The sequence below is a fragment of the Gossypium arboreum genome, chromosome 3 (genome assembly GCF_025698485.1).
Source record: "Gossypium arboreum isolate Shixiya-1 chromosome 3, ASM2569848v2, whole genome shotgun sequence".
Classification (NCBI taxonomy): domain Eukaryota; kingdom Viridiplantae; phylum Streptophyta; class Magnoliopsida; order Malvales; family Malvaceae; genus Gossypium; species Gossypium arboreum.
Genome location: NC_069072.1, coordinates 30,659,693 through 30,667,914, shown reverse-complemented (window position 1 = coordinate 30,667,914; position 8,222 = coordinate 30,659,693). Strand labels below are relative to the sequence as shown.

Here is an 8,222-nt window from a genome sequence, read left to right as displayed (position 1 = left end):
TGAGGAGGAAGGATATAAAGATCAGTGTGGGTGATCAGGTTTTCCTTAAGCTCTCTCTATGGATGAAGGTTCTGAGGTTTGTCAAAATGGAAAGTTGAGCCCTATGTTAATTGGACCCTATCAGATACTTAAGAGGATTGGTCTGATAGCTTACCAACTCGAGTTACCTCCGGAGTTGGACCGCATTGATGATATATTTGATGTCTCAATGTGAAGACGATATTGATCCAACCCTTCTCATATTTCTAGATTGAGGAGATTGAAGTTAGACTGGATCTATGTTTTGAGGAAAGGACTATGTGGATATTGGATAGAGAGATTAAGGTTCTAAGGAGGAAATAGATTCCTTTGGTTAAATTTCTTTGGCAAAACCATGGCATCGAAGAAGCTACTTGAGAGCCAGATGACTCAATTAGTCAATAGTATCCTCATCTGTTTGAATCAGGTAAATTTTGAGGCCAAATTGTTTTTAAGGGGGAGAGGGAGAGTTGTAACATCTTGAATTTTTTGTCTTAAGTTTGTAGAATTATGTCAAGAATGAGTTATTGGTCTGATAGTTAAGAGTTAGTGTAATTGGCCCAGAGACTAGAGTTCAATTCCCCTTGCTCGCGGAAACCTTACTTTTTGTAAATTTTTGCTCCCCTTCCCTAGTTATGTCGTCCATGAACTATAGAAATCCTTTGTTTAAAAACCAATTTTAACACAGAAATCAACTTTTTTCATTCCTATTATTTTCTCCTTGCCGCCCAACCCTTCTCTCTATCTATTCGTCTCTATTTTTCTTTCTTCCTTCCTTTTCTTTTTCCTATCACTTTTGTCACCAACCCTACATTCCATTCTTCTATATTCTTCACAAATCCATTGTCACAATGTTGAATCAAGAAGGGCTAAGTTAATAGGGTAGATCTAATTTTACATTTTTGTTTCCTTTCATTCTCTTTATTCTCTAGTGCTGACGAATTATGTGATCTTGTGAATTAACTTTTGGCAAAGGTTCAGATCTAAATCCCTCAGATCTTCATTGAAGAAGGTGGCCATCTACATATTTCGAGTGATTAGAAGTAGAGTAAGTGAATTTGATGGATTTTCATTCTTCTATTAAGCCGAATTCTATAGAATATCCTAAGAATGTTTCAAACAATTTGGCCTCAATGTTAGGAAAGGATCTAAACCAGATCTAGTCAGATCAAGGGCTTAGAAGCTGTGAATAATGTTAGTACTTCAGAGTGTGGATTTTCTAGGTGTGTGTTCTAGCCAAATGTTAGCAAACCAAGTGAGGTTTTAAGACCACATGGGCAATCGGCACGATCGTCTGCCACTGTATTGTTAGAGTTAAAATAGGGCCACACGACCTAGGAAAGGTTACACAACCATGTGAATACTGTTGGGAAAAGTTATTGATTTACACACAACCACAATGAGTTACACAGCCTGTTCACACGACCGTATACCTCAATAACACGGTCTATACACCTTCACACAGCTTCTCTGCACAACCATGTGACCCTTATTTCACTATTTGTTTTTCACATTTTGTCGAATGTTTTGTTTTAGTCCTAGAGTAATTCCCTACATGTTAGACCTCTTGTAAGTATGATTGAGACTAAATTATTGTTTAATTGACTTTATGAGTGTGATTGATATTGTATTGCTTGTATGTGAGCATGTTTTGATTACTACTATTAATATTGATTTCATGAAAAACATGTCACTGAAGTTGTTAAACCGAAGCATGTTGAGCATGCAGTTGATACTGTTACTGTACTATTTAGCATGATATGCTACATGATTGATATGCTATTTTGCACTGCATAGGGATGGGTTTGTTGAGTGACGAAGGAGGTCCACGGAGTACTAGTGGCATTTAAAGCTCACATTATTGTTGCCAATACACTAGGGGGATTGGGCAATTTAATCGCATTATTGACAGCTTTCATAATTACTAACAACGTATTAACCTACATTATTGGTGGCTTGACCACAAAATTAGCAACATTGTCTGCACTTATATTGGCAGCATATATGCATAACTGTTACTGGTGGATTATCCACATTGAGCTTTAGCTCACACTAGTTCAAGTTCAGTAGATGATTTCTAGGGATCTCGTGGTGTCTAACGGTTGGATGGGTAGGATTATTGCATCATTTCACTAAGCATGCCATTTACATAAATTTTTATGCCGTGGTAAACCGTTTGTGTTGTATGCTGTGACATTTGTTATTCTGATTTTCTGCATGTCTACTTTTGCTTAGACTCACATTGAGCTTTCTTAAGCTCACCTTTTTAGTTTACAGTTTCTCAAGTAATGCTCAAAACTATGAATGAACTCGGCATGTAGACGACTCTCGAACATCGAACTATTTTGAAATAAATAAATAAGTTTTTTCTCTAATTTTTCATTGGTTTTTGGACTGTAATTTATTAGACTGGACTGTGGCTTGGTAATTTTGTTTCGAGGGAATATTTTATGCATGCATCATTTGTTTAAATAGTTCAAACTTAATAACTGGTAAATGCATGGCATGCTATTTGGACTAAGTAAAATCTAACATGGTTTATTCCTGTTGCAGTACGTGTGTTCATGGTTTTTATGAAATAAGTCGACGATATGACTTTACAAAGACGGTCACCTTTATTAATGTAATGAAATTTAAAGATAGAATAACCTATCAAATGAATGTTTTAACCTAATATAAGGAGCAACTACGTTTTTCCCAAAATTAGATGAGTTAAGGGTTTTCTTTGAAAAAAAAGAAAATGTTTACAATTTGTTAGCCATTCTGGTGGCTAGTGTAGCCTCTACGATTTAGCCATAATGTCTAAGCCAGGTTGTAGAGGTTATATTGGTGGTTGAGATGTGTGTAACGCCCCAATTTTTGGAAATTCTGTGAATGTTGGCATTGGTTTAATTATGTTAGTGGGCCTCTAGAAGGCCCAAGCTTAAGATAGAACCCGGCAATTTTAGTTAATTTTTGTTCCATAAGAAAAAAAGGGGTGAAATTATAAAATAGAACCTATATGAAAATGTTTGAAAATGCTATAGGCTAAATTGAAGTGGCCAAATAAATAGGAGTGCAAAATAGGAGGATTTGCATGACAAACCTCCCATTTTACATGAAGTGGCCAGCCATCATGTTGTTGTAGACAATATGAGCACTTGATATCCATAATTTATGGTACAAATTGATACAAATTGATAATGGGTTAGGTAAATGTTCCATGATAATGGATTAGGTAAATATTCCATGATAATGGGTTAGGTAAATGTTTGAGTTGCTTATTGTTTTCTTATAAGCTTACTATGATCTGTAGGTGTGGTTGGCCGAATATTGTAAGGGGTTAATACGTAGTTTGTATTTGAATAGTTAGATTAACGTGTTAGCAATCCAATTGTAGGCAGTTCATGTGTGGATTTCATCAGCATATCGTCGCAAACAGGTGTGTAACTAACACCCTCTTTCTTAGTCTAGACCGGCAAAAGTCGAAAATCCGAAATGCCGAAAACTGGTATTTTGTAGATTTGCGAGTGTGCGAATGCTCGTGAGGTAAATCGATTAATGTTTTTGGTAAGCTGCAATGTTTGGACTACAAAGTGCATGATTTCTGTGCCCTCGATATTTTTGGGCTTAATGGGCCAAAATTGGAATGATGGGCCAACGGGCCCAATTCGGTAAGAACCTCTCATGACGTGATTACATTAGTACGTGAAAAGTAGGAATATGCATGAAAAACCCTATAATAGATAAATTACTAAAATACCTTTAAAAGTGGAAAATTTACAGTTTTACCCCTAGTAGATAAGTTACCTAAATACCCCTAGGGTTAAATTGACCTAAATGCATGTTTAACTGTTGTTATTTACTGCATGCCATGTTGTTATTATCTGATGCATGGGATTGGGATATTGACGGAGGAAGTACTGAAAGTGGCTTGTCCACGTCTTGGAGGCTTTGCCTCAATTTATCGTTTAACCGAGCAAGAGCAAGGTCAAGCAATGAGAGTGTTAAATGGGGTGGGTTGAGCTATTCCCCACATGGAGTGTAGGGCTAGTACGGGTGGAGTGTAGTGGTTGGTGGGTTGAGTAGTCTCCCCAAGTGGGCTTGCATATGTTATTGATGTTGCATGTATTTTGAAATGGGCCTATGGGCCATACTATTATCTGAATAAAGGGCTGAGGCCCAGTTTATTGTAATCTGAAAAGGGCTCTGGTCTAGTAACACTGTTACCTGAATGGGCTTAGGCCCAATAGGCTTGAGCTGACTTGGGCTTTGAATGGGTTTTCCTTACACACTGAGTTTCCCCAAACTCACCCCTTTTATTTTCATCCACGCAGGAAATCCCCAACCATAGTGGGCTTAGAGCTGTGAGGGAATTTGGAGTCGCCACCCGTTCTGAAAGTTTGATTTTCTTCTGGTGAACTGGACATCCTTTTATTTACGTTTGAAGTTTTGGATTTTTAAATGTAATAAGGCCGCTTAATTATTTTTGATGGTTTTAATATGTATTACTAAAATAGGTATTACTTATTTTAACTGTTGAAATTGGATAGCTTTAGGGCACGTTTTCAAAAACAACAATTGATTTCAAAATAACGCGACAACAAGCAAAGCTTCCGCAATGAAAGTATTTTCCAAAATTAATCACTTTTCCTAAAAATGACTTAATCAAATCGATTTCCTAAAAATATCCATGATGTTAAGGTGTGGCAATGACGGTATGCATGTCTAGGATTGGACCCGAAGGGAGCTTGGTACTTAAGCAGTCTGATAGACTCACCACCTCTTTTCCGGTTTCCTACCTGGTGCACAGCTTCCATTCACTTTAACCTATAATGAAATTATCTTTTAGAACACTAAGTAAGTTTTTCTGGATCAACAATATAAAATGTTTTAAACGCTTCGATGTTGCATGTCGGATCCGATCGTAACGTCTGGGCCGGGTTTTGGGGTGCTACATTTAGTGGTATCAGAGCCTAGGTTGCAACAACTCGGCTGTGGAATGGGTTTACAAAAAAACAAAGATTTTCAAAAACAAATTTTTTTTTGCAAAAAATACGATTTTCAAAATTTAGATCTTTAGAATGTGGCATTCCGAATCTCCGGCCCAAGCCTGTAAGTATTACTCTGAACTTTTCTGAATATTTTCTTGAATTATCTGTCTGTACTGAAACCCTATTAGGATACTCTAGATAGGATGATATTGAAACCATAGGAAAATCTGACAAGAGACTGAAATTGTAGCTAGACTTCGATTCTGCGAAAACAAACTCTGAACTACTGTCTGATTCATAAAACATCTGTAATAAACACTGGAATATTAATTGATACATAAAAATTCATAATCAAGATAATACGATATGAGTACAAAAGGCCGTGGAAAGAGTCGAGGAAGTGCTCGAGCGAGATCTTCGTCTTTGAGACATATGCCGGCGGTGGATGCACCAGTACCACCGGCAACAGAGGTAGAGTCTCATGACGGCGGTGCCGAGGATGATGCTCTGTCACAGGTAATGCTTCGTGTTCTGGAAAAGGTTGTCGGGGCAAGTACGGGCAATAGAGTTCGGGGATCTATTTCTGAACAACTTCGAGCTAACGGAGCGGAGATCTTTAGGGGCATGTCTGGTATAGCCCCGAATGTAGCAAAATATTGGTTGGAGGCCACAGAACGGATTATGGACAACTTGGACTGCTCTGAGGAGATTGTGAGTGGGGTATCTGTACTAAGTCCTTTGGGTCACTCAGTTAAAGTAGACAAATTGTATAGGGATGTACCCTTAGAAACTCAAGGTAAGATTTTCCCTGGCGATCTGATGGAGTTACCGTTCGGAGAGTTTGATCTCATTTTGGGAATGGACTGGCTTGTTAAGCATAAAGCGACTCTGGATTGTGCTGTTAAACGAATGGTGTTAAGGACCACAAAGGATGAGGAGGTTATGGTGATAGGTGAGCGAAGGGATTATTTGTCCAATGTGGTGTCGGCATTAAGAGCTGAGAAGTGGATTTGGAAAGGTTGTGAGGCCTATTTGGCATTTGTAAGTCAGTCGGAAGAGGAGGGACTGACAGTGGATAAGGTTAGGATGGTAAAGGAGTTCTAAGATATTTTTTTGGAGGAGCTTCCAGGATTGCCTCCGAACCGAGAAGTTGAGTTTGGAATAGATTTGTTGCCTGGAAATGCGCCTATGTCCATCGCACCGTATAGGATGGCACCGAAGGAGTTAGTCGAGTTAAAGGCTCAAATTCAAGAGTTGTTGGATAGGGGCTTCATTAGGCCAAGCGTGTCTCCATGGGGAGCATCGGTGCTATTCGTGAAAAAGAAGGATGTACGATGCGGATGTGCATTAATTATCGCCAGTTGAACAAACTGACAATTAAGAATAAGTATCCACTGCCAAGGATTGATGATCTGTTCGACCAGCTTAGAGGAGCTTCTGTATTTTCTAAGATCGACCTCCAATCTGGATATCATTAGTTAAGGGTCATGGAGGCGGATATCCATAAGACGGCATTCAGGACTCGGTATGGTCATTACGAGTTTTTGGTTATGCCATTTGGATGATTTAACGCCCTGCAGCATTTATGGATCGATGAATCGGGTGTTCCAACCATTCTTGGATCGATTCGTAGTCGTCTTCATTGATGATATCCTGGTATATTCTGAAATTGAAGTGAAACATGATGAGCATCTCCGTATAGTGCTGCGAGTGTTAAGGGAGAAGGAACTCTTTGCGAAGTTCAGCAAGTGTGAATTTTGGTTGAGGGAGGTAACCTTCGTAGGACATGTGGTCTCTGCCGAAGGGAGGTGGACCCTCGAAAGATTGAAACAATTTTGGAGTGGAAGCCATCTAGGACGGTGTTGAAAATTTAAAGTTTCCTAGGGTTGGCAGGATACTACAAAAGGTTTGTGGAAGGTTTTTCTGTGATGGCAGCACCTCTGACAAAACTCATAAGGAAAGGAGTACCGTTTGTATAGACTGAGAAGCATCAGAAAGCTTTTGAGAAGTTGAAAAAAGTTCTGACTGAAGCACCTGTGTTAATTCAGCCAAAGTCTGGGAAGGATTTTAGTGTGTACAGTGACGCATCACACGTGGGTTTGGGCTGCGTGTTAATGGAAGAGGGTAAAGTGGTTGCATATGCATCACGATAGCTTAAGCCTCATGAGGGGAACTATCTGACTCATGATTTGGAGTTGGCAGCAGTGATATTCGTACTTAAGATTTGGAGACATTACTTGTACGGAGAAAGGTGTATTATATACACTGACCATAAGAGTCTTAAGTATTTGTTGACTCAGAAGGAGCTGAACCTTAGGCAAAGGAGATGGATTGAGTTGCTTAAGGATTATGACTGTTCGATCGAGTATCATCCAGGCAAGGCTAATGTAGTAGCCGATGCTTTAAGTCGTAGAACCGTATCTGATCTGAGAGCAATGTTTGCTCGTTTGAATCTTATGATGATGGCAGTTTGTTGGCTGAATTGCAAGTAAGGCCAACCTGGGTGGACCAGATTAAGGAAAAGCAGTTGGAAGATGAGTCTTTGGTTGCTCGTTTTCAACAAGTTAAGGAAGGGGAAACTTCTAAGTTCGGTTTAAATAGTGATAGAGTTCTGTGTTTCCGAGGAAGAATTTGTGTTCCGAGGGACTCTGATTTAAGGCAGACAATATTGAAGGAAGTTCATGGGGGACTATGTGCCATGCATCCTGGAGGGAATAAGTTGTATCACGACTTGCGAGAATTGTAATGGTGGCCTGGACTTAAGCGAGAAGTAACGGAGTTTGTAGGAAAATGTCTGACATGCCAACAAGTGAAAGCTGAGCATCAATTACCTTCTGGACTGTTACAGCCGGTGAAGATACCACTTTGGAAGTGGGAGAGGGTAACCATGGACTTTGTGAGTGGGTTGCCTTTGACACCATCAAAGAAAGACTCGGTGTGGGTGATTGTGGATAGGTTGACCAAATCAGCCCATTTCATACCTGTACGTACTGACTTTTCGCTTCAAAAGCTGGCCAAGCTGTATGTGGCGGAGATTGTACGACTTCATGGAGTCCCAGTTTCAATTATTTCTGATCGGGATTCTAGATTCACATCTCGATTTTGGCAAAAGTTGCATGAGGCGTTGGGGACGCGATTGAACTTTAGTACGGCTTTCCATCCCCAAACTGATGGTCAGTCAGAGAGGGTTATTCAGATTCTGGAGGACATGTTGAGGGGATGCGTGATTGA

The 8,222-nt window shown here is 39.6% G+C and overlaps 1 long non-coding RNA gene across 1 annotated transcript; it reads left to right on the top strand.

The window, feature by feature from the left end:
• The first annotated feature begins 3,399 nt into the window (after positions 1-3,399).
• On the top strand, positions 3,400-4,593 carry LOC128290156 (uncharacterized). The gene is made up of 2 exons (XR_008279796.1): positions 3,400-3,671; positions 4,335-4,593. It is a non-coding gene; the product is annotated as an uncharacterized LOC128290156 (long non-coding RNA).
• Positions 4,594-8,222: the final 3,629 nt, after the last annotated feature.